Below are 12351 nucleotides of genomic sequence, written 5' to 3' on the forward strand. Positions count from 1 at the left end.
GCCTCCTTCCTTTGGGAGAAGGATTGAAGAGGACGGAAAAAGGGTGAAGGAAAACGACTGGTGTGGTTTATGAAATGGGGAGAGTTCGGAAAAGTCACCGAGAACCCCGGGACTGGGGGACTTACTGGACGAGATAATGAGGAAAGATTGATTGACTGAACCAGTCTTACCTTCTCGTCCTGTACGGAAAGTTTCCCCTGACCCGGGATTCTGGGCTACTTTTCCGAACTCTCTCCGTTTTTTAAACCTTCACCCCTCTTCGTTACCCTTCAGTCCTTCTGCCAGAAGAAAGAGCCACTTGCTCCGAAACTTGTAAATTTAAATACCTTTATATATGTCGGCCCTTGGTGAGTAGATTTTTTTGTGTGTTCAGTTATATTTTAAAAACTATTATTTTCTTTAATAGAATGGTTGTTCAGCATGATATAATGGTTACAGAATAGATAAATCGCAAGTTTATCGCAAGTGGCAATTGCTACGTGTTACTGATTCCGACATCGTGTCATTGGGAATGCTTATGCCGGTACAGTGCATTGTTTAGCCCTAACCTTCTTCAAATTGTTGATGGCCTTTGTGAAATGAGTACGCGCCGCTCTCCTACGATTATCTTGATATCTGTTGGTTTGCTCAGTAAACATTAGATAAACATAACATTGATAATTATGTGATAATAAAACTAATTGGTTAAACATGTTTACATTCATCGTCTATGTCCTACCTGAACTTCCCAAATCAAGACATTTTTACCTAAACAACGGTTAAACTTTTAGTCCACTTGCTGGTTTCACTAAAACCATCAACATGAATTTTACTATTACGAGTGAATGATTAACTGTCACTTGCGCTAGATCTACAGTAAAGTAAAATTTTAACGTTGAACGGCATTACCTTTTTAGTAACGGATTAACAATAAGCGAAGTTAAGTTTGTGACTAACGTTGCGGTACACATATATGTTACAGAACCGCAGCACCCCTAGCCTGTGGAATAAATACCTGCTGGAATGTACGACGTTAATGCAGGATGGCAGCAGACCGTATTATTCGTTTCGGACCTCTTGATAAGTATGGAGGTGTGATTACACATATCAATCACATCGCGATTACGGGCAGCATGGGGTTCACGCCTGAGCCCTTGGACGTGCGCTAGCAGCGCATGTCGGGTGTTTCAAGCGTCAACTTCGCGTCTCCATATCTCGGGATATAATGGGAATATTGCGATGCAATCAACGCCATTGTGTATGTGCTTTGTCATGCTATGGATTGCTGAAGAAAAAATATAGGAGGTCCATTTAAAAAAACATAAGTTTGTGTTAAAAACACATATGCCTTCGTTTTAGAATGTTTCCAAATATGTACATTCATGGGCCCCAGCCCTACATTGATACCGGTGAAAGTCGTTTTCCAATAGCTGTTATTGTTCCACAGATATTTTGGGTGGACAAGATAGCTGGGACACCCTGTATATAGTTTTAAGAAAAAAAAACTAAATTTATCTGTAAAATTACGAAAATTTGAGTGATATTACTGGCTACGGAAAACAGTCAGCTGTTGACTTCGTACGTGGAATCGATCTATTACGAGTGAAAACAAGCGGACTGTTTGAACTATATAACCGGTTGGAGCACAAACTGTAACTTAAGTGAGGTAATTAGCTGCCTAACTGCACAGCACAAGAACCTGCTGCTTGGCTGCAGAGTCCTGCTTTCGTCCTTGACTAAACATGACGAACGAGGTGAGTAAGAGAGATTATCAACGGGTCGTCACAGGCTTTTTGGTAAGACAGCTGTCGAGCGAGAAAATTGACTCGCGGCTGAGGTATTACCAGCAGTACGTACCACAGAACAGAGGACAGATTAGGTGCATAGAGCCCAGAGGGTTCTCAGAGGCGTGAATAGGGTGCTACATTTGCGTTCTAACCGGAAATCTCAGTAAGCTCGGGAAGTTAAAGCCGCAACTGGAGGCGGCAAAATGCCGACTATAACTCGAAGCGCGGCGTTCACTTTCTCCTGGAAATTAAATTACTCGCCGGCGCACAAACAAGACGCTTTTCAGGGGGAACAGGTGGGGGGAGGGTAGGGGGAGGATTAAAGCTGGCTCTGGCCTTATGGGCCGAGGGTGGCAACCCGCAGTAATGCTTCTGCGAATTAAAACATTAAGGCGGCCTCAGGCGGCGAGTGGGACGAACGTCACTGTGCGGAGCCGAGAAGGGTGTTAATTTAGAGCAAGTTTAAGGCACGGCATGGCCCTCAGAGCCCTTGTAATCTGTGTGGGAGGCTCCCCAGAGAGGGCGCGCACCCGCGCAGCTCGCCGGAAACAAAACAGGTCGGCGCTTTTGACGTGACGCTGCGCCGGCATCACTGTGGCGCAAAGGCGGGGCCTTCGCCGGCGTCTAAAATGGGCAGGAGGCTGTGAGTGCCTGTTGTGAATTACGGGGCTTCGCTGCGAGGTGCGAGTACTGTGATACGAAGAGAAGTAAACTGAATCACAGGCGGCAGCGTGTAGCCAGTTGTGGCTTACAAGTGAACTGTGTCTGAATGAATCATAAAAAAGAATTTACGATACTGAGAGAAGCAGTTTTACTATCAGTACGCTGACAGAGACAGCAAAGAACTTTGAAGAGCAGTTGAACGGAATGGTCACTGTCTTAAAACTTGGATGTAAGATGAACATCAACAAAAGCAAAACAAGGATAATGGAATATAGTCGAGTTAAATCAGGTGATGCTGAGTGAAGTAGAGTAGTAAAGAAGACACATAGAATAGTAGATGAGCTTTGTTATTGGGGCAGCAATATAACTGATGGCGGGCGAAGTAGAAAGGGCATAAAATGTTGACGGGGAATGGCAAGAAGAATGTTTATAAAGATTGTTAGCATAGAATATAGATTCAAGTATTAGGAAGCATTTTGTGAAAGTATTTGTATGGGATGTAGCCGTGTATGGAAGTGAAACATGGGCTATAAACATTTTGACAAGAACAGAACAGAAGCTTTTGGAATGCCGTGTTACAGAAGAATGCTGAAGATTAGACGAATAGGTCACGTAAGTAATGAGGCGGTACCGAATAGAATTGGAGAGAAAAGAAATTTGTGACACAACGGGTGGAATCGTAGAGGAAGACCAAGAAATGAATATAGCAAGCAGATTCAGAAGAATGTAGGTTGCAGCATTTATTCGGAGATGAAGTGGCTTGCACAAGATAGAGTAGCGTGGAGAGCTGCTTCAAATCAGTCTCTGAACTGAAGACCGCAACAACAAGAGGTAGGTATGAAACTGAGCTTGCTATTGATTTCACTGGAGGTATTTGAATGGAACATGATTACACAGGAAAAACATTTTTTTGCCATTTGCTTCACTAGTTATTTATTTATGCGCCGAAGATTTCGGGTCGTTAGCACATTGTCTAGATCAGGATACACCAAAGGACCGTACTGACCAACTGCTGAAAGAGGAAACACCCCTCCGTCACTTCCCCCTTCTCGATCCCGCCAAACCTGGCTGCCTAATCAGTTTTATATCAAGGTGTGCCTCATTATTAATGAATTTGTTTTTTATTTATTTTGAGTGTTCTGTGATTACGAGAGCACTATTTTGTACATTTAATACTGGTAATTAATTTCTCCGATAACTGTAACTTCTATGCTGTTTATGTTTATACATTATGCACAACAATGCGGAAAGAGATTTATTTCAGCCCTCTTGTAGGTTTTCTCCATTTATCCTCATCGCTATTGCGTTTAGGAGGTACGCAGTTGTTTTTCGTGCCATTTGGAGGTTCATAGGCCAGAGTGAACCAACAGAAATTGGATGTTTCAAGGTATTCATCTTTAAAGTTCAACCAGAGAAAAAAATCGGTTGAGGTACTGAAGATAGTAGATGACTTTTAACGGACTCCTTATGAATATTCAGTGGTTTATTTGGCATTGCAAATAAAACACATACATTACAGGCCTGAAAATATTATGGTCCTTACAAGTAACTAATAAATTTTGAAGTACTACACACTCTTCACAAATGTTAGCTGTACAACCGGCTTGTTTCATTCAACTACAGAACGATTCAACTATTATTAAGAGATTATGTGTTGCACATTGTAAACAGAAATTTGGGGGTCTCATTCATCATCTGACAACCCATCTCCACTGCAGTTTCCGATTACGTGTGTAGCACTTGGTAAGTTCTTATAAAAATCATTGACAATAGGGACAAAGAAGCACAGCAGTGATTCAAGATGTTTATTCTTTGCTCTCGTAAATGGTATGATCTATGGTGTGTTTGGAAACTAAGAGAAGCGTGCAGGAACACTTCGCACTTTTCTCTCAGAATACCTGACTGAAACCCAACAGGCTTTTGTTGGAATTGCGTGAACAAAATATTTCGTGTGAAACGGCGACAAAGTGCATCATGCGGGATATAACAGTCCTCTCTGGTGATATTGTACGCTCTGAGTTTTACGTATGTAACTAAATGCTCCTTGGTTGTTATGTTCAATGTATTTTACCTGAAAGTGGAAATATAGTTACTGGAACTAAATGTGTTTTACTCACTATTACTTATTTACCTGTGTCGAGTCTAACAGGTTATGGGCCCAGCGATGCATTTGGAATACGTATAAACATAATTTAATAGTGAGAAAGTATTGGAAAAGTTCCAAGTAGTGCACTTGCGTGAAGTACGAGTTATCCTTACAAGACGAACGCAATTCTTTTGTGTTAGTCTTTGATCTTATTCTTTTCGTCAAGAAAGATATAAGTTACCGTTAAAATGAGCGTGGCACAAATTCTGCGTATTGAAAGACTTAGGGTCGCGAAAACTACGCAACGTGGAAATTGGCAGTAGAAGCGTACTTACGTTTAGACGGCCTATGGGATGTGGTGGATGGGACAATGAAGTCCATAGATCAAAATTATTCAAGTAAGGATAGGAAAGCAAAATCAAAGTTGATATTACTAGTTGACTCAGTGAATTATGTTCACGTTGAAAAATCTGCAACGACGAAGGAAGTCTGGGACAAATTACGAAGTGCATTTGAGGTTGGAGGTCTTAGAAGGAAAGTTGGATTATTACGTGAGTTAATTACCACTCGGCTGGACAAATGCAATAGTATTGACGAACACGTCAACAAAATAATAGCTACGTCGAACCGACTGAGAAAAATTAGAGATCGCGGACGAATGGGTAGGGACACTACTGTTGGCAGGACTGCCCGAAAGGTATGGGCCTACGATTATGCGACTAGATTACGGGTGACTGTATTAAAGTGAAAATCCTACAGGATGTAAAGAGTCCTTCAAGGTGTCATATATTAGAGAAAGAAACTGCATCTGCTCTTTATTCAAAAAACAAAAAGAGGAAATCAGTGAGGTGCTATAGATGTCAGAAGAAGGAGCATATTGCATCTCAGTGCAGAGAAAAAGTAAACCCCAGGTCAGACACGCAGCAAAAGAGATATGTTGCTGATAGCCCAGATAGAGGGACCAATAATAAAGGTGAGGCACTCTCATATTTTTATTCTTTTGGAGATCAGGTGCATCTGTGCGTATTGTTAAAGACAAATCTCTTCTTTATGATGTTAAAGATAAGACTCATATGGGAATATCTACTGTTGATGGCAGCAAGATCCAGTATCATTTGGCTGGGAAACTAGACCTACAGGTAAGTGGAAATGGTGAAGCCGATATGGTTACGACACATGATGTTCACTATGTAAAAAATGTTGCGACTAACCTACTGTCTGTAGGGGAAATTGTCAAGAAGGAAAATACAGTCATTTTTGACATGCTCGGAGCAAAAGTAATCAACGAAAATGGTGAAGTTATAACTACAGCAGTAACGAAAGGGGTGTTTTTAAATTCGATACCATTGACAGTAAACATAGAAATGTTAGTCGTTCAGTATACTCAGCGCAAGGTTTTTCATGGCACCACAGACTTGACACCTAAATAGAAAGAGTATGTCTTTAATGAGGGATGTGGTAAAGGGAATACAGTATTATAATGTAACCAAGGACCTTGTTAGATATGCATCAAAGAAAAATGAGAGAGAGTGCCTTTTAACACTAGAAAAAATTAATCTACAGATGTCATACAGTTAGTCGATACAGATTTATGTGGCCCTGTGGTGTCACCGCCAGACACCACACTTGCTAGGTGGTAGCCTTTAAATCGGCCGCGGTCCGCTAGTATACGTCGGACCCGCGTGTCGCCACCTTCAGTGATTGCAGACCGAGCGCCACCACACGGCAGGTCTAGAGAGACTTCCTAGCACTCGCCCCAATTGTACAGCCGACTTTGCTAGCGATGCTACACTGACAATTACGCTCTCATTTGCCGAGACGATAGTTAGCATAGCTACGTCTATTGCTACGACCTAGCAAGGCGCCGTATTCAATTGATATTTATCTTGTGAAGCATGTACAGTCAAGAGAGATGTACACCGATTATGGATTAAAGTTAAGTATTCCAGCAACAGCGTACCTTATTGGCTATATTAATTACATTTAACTGTTCCAGACCTCACGCCAGTCTGCGTGTAATTAAACGCGTGCATTTCGGCCTCCTCTAGCAACACGGTGTTGGCTCTTCTGCCAACACAGCAGGTCCGATTGAGTGTGACTCCATAGGTGGGAGCCATTATTTTCTTACGGTTATTGATGATTATTCACGATATACTCATGTTTATTTTCTTCGTTCCGAAGACCAAGTGAGTGACATTTTTGAGAAATATTGTAATATGGTCGAAAGGTGGCCAGGAAAGAAGATTAAGATCATCAGACCTGATAATGGGAGAGAATATATTAACCAGGAATTGAATAAACTTCTGGCAAAAATGGGAATCAGGCATCAAACTACCATAAGGTCTCAAAATGGGGTTTCTGAGAGGGCTGATAGGACCATTGTCGAAAAAGCAAGGAGCATGGTAACTGATGCTGGATTATCAAAAGATTCATGGGCAGAGGCGATATCAACGGCTGTATATTTAAACAATAGATCGCCTACAAAAGCATTAAGGAATAAAACCCCCTATGACATATGGGTAGGAAGGAAACCTGACCTAAGCAATATAAGGGATTTTTGAGTGTGATGCATTCCAAAACAGCCAAGAGGAAAATGGGACCCGAAAGCTAAAAACTATATTTTTGTAGGCTACTGTGAGAATTCAAAGGGCTACCGATTAATGGACCCATTGAATAAAAGGATTGTTACAAGGAGAGATGTAGTATTCTTTGAAAATAGAAAGGACTGTGAAGAGGGCAAGGCTACTAAGTTAACTGCACCTAGTTCCAAGAGTGAAACGTCATGTGAAGAAAGAGAAAGCGGCAGTCAAAGGCAAATGGAGACTATTTATGATAATAATGAGTTTGAGGACGAATAAAATGAAGAGAACAATGTAAGGCGTTCTTCTCGCGTACCAAAACCAAAAGAATATCCGGATTTTGAAATGTGTGCAGCCCAGGCTTTTAATGAAGGGCCAGCAACAGCAGAAGAAGCAATGAGCGGCCCGAACTCTCAAGAATGGAAAGAAGCGATGGAGAGAAAATTTGATTCTGTATCTCAGAACGAAACATTTGAATGATGTAAATATACCAGCAGATAAGAAGCCATTACAGGCAAGATGGGTATTCACTTTGAAGAGCTCCGAAAATTCATCGCCAAGGTATAAAGCACGACTTGTAATAAAAAGATATTCGCAAAAACAAGGGTAGATTACAACGAAAATTTTTCACCCGTAGTCAAGTGTGCCTCATTGAGATATCTTTTAGCCTTGGCAGTAAAACAAAATTTTACAATTCATCACATGGATGTAAAAACAGCATATTTAAATGGGAAATTGGAGGAGGAGATATACCCCACCAAGAGAAGCTATGAAACCCAGATCGGAAAGGGAAAATATTTGGCGTTTGCAAAAAAGTATTTATTGACTTAAACAGAGTGGACATTGCTGGAATCGATGTCAACATAAAACTCTAAGAATAATGAATATGAAGCAATCTAAGGTAGATCCCAATATATAGTATAAAAGTGAAAGGGAAGGGATAATAATAATGGCAATATGGGTGGACGACTTCTTTATCCTGGCTGATAACGAAAGTCAAATGAGAATGTTAACAGAATCTTCCGTCGGTTCTTGGTAGAACAATATTATAATAAATGCAAAGCACCAGTTTGCTTTTGTTCTACAATATTACTTTTTTTGTTAACTGGCTTTGGGCTTACCAGGACATTTTCAGACATTTAAACAAAAGCAAACGTGTTTTTCATTTATCAAATGAGAATTTTTAACAGCTGCAAACCAAGTTTAAGGTGCATGATTTGGAAGAAGTTAAACGTTATTTAGGTATGCAAATTGCTAAGGATAAAGAGAGACAAGAATTGAGAATAAATCAATCATCATATACAGCAAAAATCTTAAAGAAATTTGGCATGAGTGATTGTAAACCAATAACTGCTCCAATGGAAGTAGGAGAGAAGTTAAATGTAAATGAGACAGATGCGGAATGTGATAAGAATGTTCTACAATTAGAAGCAGTAGGGAGTCGTTTATATTTGTCTAAAACGTCACTACCCAACATTGCTTTTGCCACTAATGCAGTGAGCAGATATTGCAGAGACCCAAAGGAAAAACACTGGAAAACTGTGAAAAAAATATCCCGATACCTAAGAGGAACTTAAACAACGAATTAAAATACCACAGAGAGGGTAATGCAAAACTAGAAGGCTACAGCGATACAGACTGGGGGAGTGAAATGGGAGATAGGCACTCCACTATTGGCTGCTGCTTTAAATTAATGGGATGCCTCATTTCATGGTCCTGTCAAAAGCTAAAAAACTGTTGCACTGAGTACCGTAGAGGCCAAGTATAAAGCGGTATCTTATACGACAGAGGAACCATTGTGGCTAAGAACATTAATATGTGAAATAGAACCCATTTTAATAGTGGAACCCATAACGAACTTCTGTGACAATAAAGGAGCGTGGTTGTTGTGGTCTTCAGCCCAGAGACTGGTTTGATGCAGCTCTCCATGCTACTCCATCCTGTGCAAGCTTCTTCATCTCCTAGTACCTACTGCAACCTACATTCTTCTGAATCTGTTTAGTGTATTCATCTCTTGGTCTCCCTCTACGATATTTATCCTCCACGCTGCCCTCCAATACTAAATTGGTGATCCCTTGATGCCTCAGAATATGCCCTACCAACCGATCCCTTCTTCTAGTCATGTTGTGCTACAAATTTCTCTTCTCTCCAATTCTATTCAGTACCTCCTCATTAGTTATGTGATCTACCCATCTAATCTTCAGTATTCTTCTGTAGCACCACATTTTCAAAGCTACTATTCTCTTCTTGTCTAAACTATTTATCGTCCACGTTTCACTTCCATACATGGTTACACTCCATACAAATACATTCAGAAACGACTTCCTGACACTTAAATCTATACTGGTACTCGATGTTAACGAATTACTCTTCTTCAGAAACGCTTTCCTTGCTATTGCCAGTCTACATTTTCTATCCACTCTACTTCGATCATGATCAGTTATTTTGCTCCCCAATCAGCAAAACTCCTTTACTACTTTCAGGGTCTCATTTCCTAATCTAATTCCCACAGCATCACCCGATTTAATTCGACTACATTCCATTATCCTCGTCTTGCTTTTGTTGATGTTCATCTTATATCCTCCTTTCAAGACATTGTCCATTCCGTTTAACTGCTCTTCCAAGTCCTTTGCTGCTTCTGACAGAATTACAATGTCATCTGCGAACCTTAAAGTTTTTATTTCTTCTCCATGGATTTTAATATATATTCCGAATTTTTCTTTTGTTTCCTTTACTGCTTGCTCAATATACAGATTGAATAACATCGGGGAGAGGGTACAACCCCCTCCCCAACCGCTGCTTTCCTTTCATGTCCCTCGACTCTTATAACTGCCATCTGTTTTCTGTACAAATTGTAAATAGCCTCTCGCTCCCTGTATTTTACACCTGACACTTTCAGAATTTGACAGAGAGTATTCCAGTCAACGTTGTCAAAAGCTTTCTCTAAGTTTATAAATGCTAGAAACATAGGTTTGGCTTTCCTTAATCTTTCTTCTAAGATAATTCGTAGGGTCAGTATTGCCTCACGTGTTCCAACATTTCTATGGAATCCAAACTGATCTTCCCCGAGACGGCTTCAACCAGTTTTTCCATTCGCTGTATAGAGTTCGTGTTAGTATTTTGCAGCCGTGGCTTATTAAACTGATAGTTCGGTAATTTTCACATCGGTCAACACCTGCTTTCTTAGGGATTGGAATTATTATATTCTTCTTGAAGTCTGTGGGTATATCGCCTGTCTCATACATCTTGCTCACTAGATGGTAGAATTTTGTTAGGCCTGGCTCTTCCAAGGCTATCAGTAGTTCTAATGGAATGTTGTCTACTCCCGGGGCCTTGTTTCGACTTAGGTCTTTCAGTGCTCTGTCAAACTCTTCACGCAGTATCATATCTCCTATTTCATCTTCATCTACATTCTCTTCCACTTCTATAATGTTGTCCTCAAGAACATCGCCCTTGTATAGACCCTCTATATACTCCTTCCATCTTTGTGCTTTCCCTTTTTTGCTTAGAACTGGGTTTCCATCTGAGCTCTTGATATTCATGCAAGTGGTTCTGTTTTCCCCAAAGGCCTCTTTAATTTTCCTGTAGGCAATATCTATCTTACCCCTAGTGATATACGCCTCTACATCCTTACATTTGTCCTCTAGCCATGCCTGCTTAGCCATTTTGCACTTAATGTCGATCTCATTTTTCAGACGTTTGTATTCCTTTTTGCCTTCTTAATTTACCTTATTTTTATATTTTCTCCTTTCATCAATTAAATTCAATATCTATTCTGTTACACAAGCATTTCTGTTAGCCCTCGTCTTTTTACCTACTTGATCCTCTGCTACCTTCACTATTTCATTTCTCAAAGCTACCCATTCTTCTTCTACTGTATATCTTTCCCCCATTCTTGTCAATCGTTCCCTAATGCTCTCCCTGAAGCTCTCTACAACCTCTGGTTCTTTCAGTTTATCCAGGTCCCATCTCCACAAATTCCCACCTTTTAGCAGTTTCTTCAGTTTTAATCTACAGTTCATAACCAATCGATTGTGGTCAGAGTCCACATCTACCCTTGGAAATGTCTTACAATTAAAAACCTGGTCCCTGAATCTCTGTCTTACCATTATATAATGTATCTGAGACCTTCCAGTATCTCCAGGCTTCTTCCATGTATACGACCTTATTTTATGATTCTTGAACGAAGTGTTAGCTACGATTAAGTTATGCTCTGTGCAAAATTCTACAAGGTGGCTTCCTCTTTCCTTCCTTACTCCCATTCCATATTCATCTACTACGGTTCCTTCTCTTCCTTTTCCTGCTATAGAGTTCCAGTCACCCATGACTATTAAATTAAATTAACGTAGCTAAAAATGGTCACTAGTTCTAGGGTAAAACATATTGATATATCCAGAATGAGATTTTCACTCTGCAGCGGAGTGTGCGCTGATATGAAACTTCCTGGCAGATTAAAACTGTGTGCCCGACCGAGACTCGAACTCGGGACCTTTGCCTTTCGCTGGCAAGTGCTCTACCAACTTTTTTTTTTTTTTAATCTCATTTTGTTCGTATTCGTTCGTTGTAGCTGTTCTGAGCGGACGTCGAAAGACACCCATTTCAGTTCGTTGTTGTTCCACTAACTCAGTTTTTTTATTACAGAGGGCAGCTAGCCCTCTGACCGAACACGCTGAGCTACCGTGACGGCGCCAACTGAGCTACCGTAGCACGTTTCACGGCCGGTACTCACAGCTTTACTTCTGCCAGTACCTCGTCTCCTACCTTCCAAACTTTACAGAAGCTCTCCTGCGGAGAGCTTCTGTAAAGTTTGGAAGGTAGGAGACGAGGTACTGGCAGAGGTAAAGCTGTGAGTACCGGCCGTGAGTCGTGCTACGGTAGCTCAGTTGGTAGAGCACTTGCCCGCGAAAGGCAAAGGTCCCGAGTTCGAGTCTCGGTCGGGCACACAGTTTTAATCTGCCAGGAAGTTTCATATTGATATAGGCTGCATTGTATTCTGGTCCACATAGAGCGACAGAACATCACCGTGGAATACCTGCGCACAGAAGACATGTTGGCTGACCTGAAAAAACCCTTGGACAAAGAGAAGTTTGAAAAGATTGTGGGATTATTTGGTTTATCTTGTGAAGGCAAGATACAAAATATATGTTCAAAGGAGGGTGTTGGAATTGTGTGAACTATATATTTCGTGTGAAACTGTGGCAAAGTGCATCATGTGGAATATAATAGACCTCTCTGGTGCTATTGTACGCTCTGAGTT

The sequence above is a fragment of the Schistocerca nitens genome, chromosome 6 (genome assembly GCF_023898315.1).
Source record: "Schistocerca nitens isolate TAMUIC-IGC-003100 chromosome 6, iqSchNite1.1, whole genome shotgun sequence".
Classification (NCBI taxonomy): domain Eukaryota; kingdom Metazoa; phylum Arthropoda; class Insecta; order Orthoptera; family Acrididae; genus Schistocerca; species Schistocerca nitens.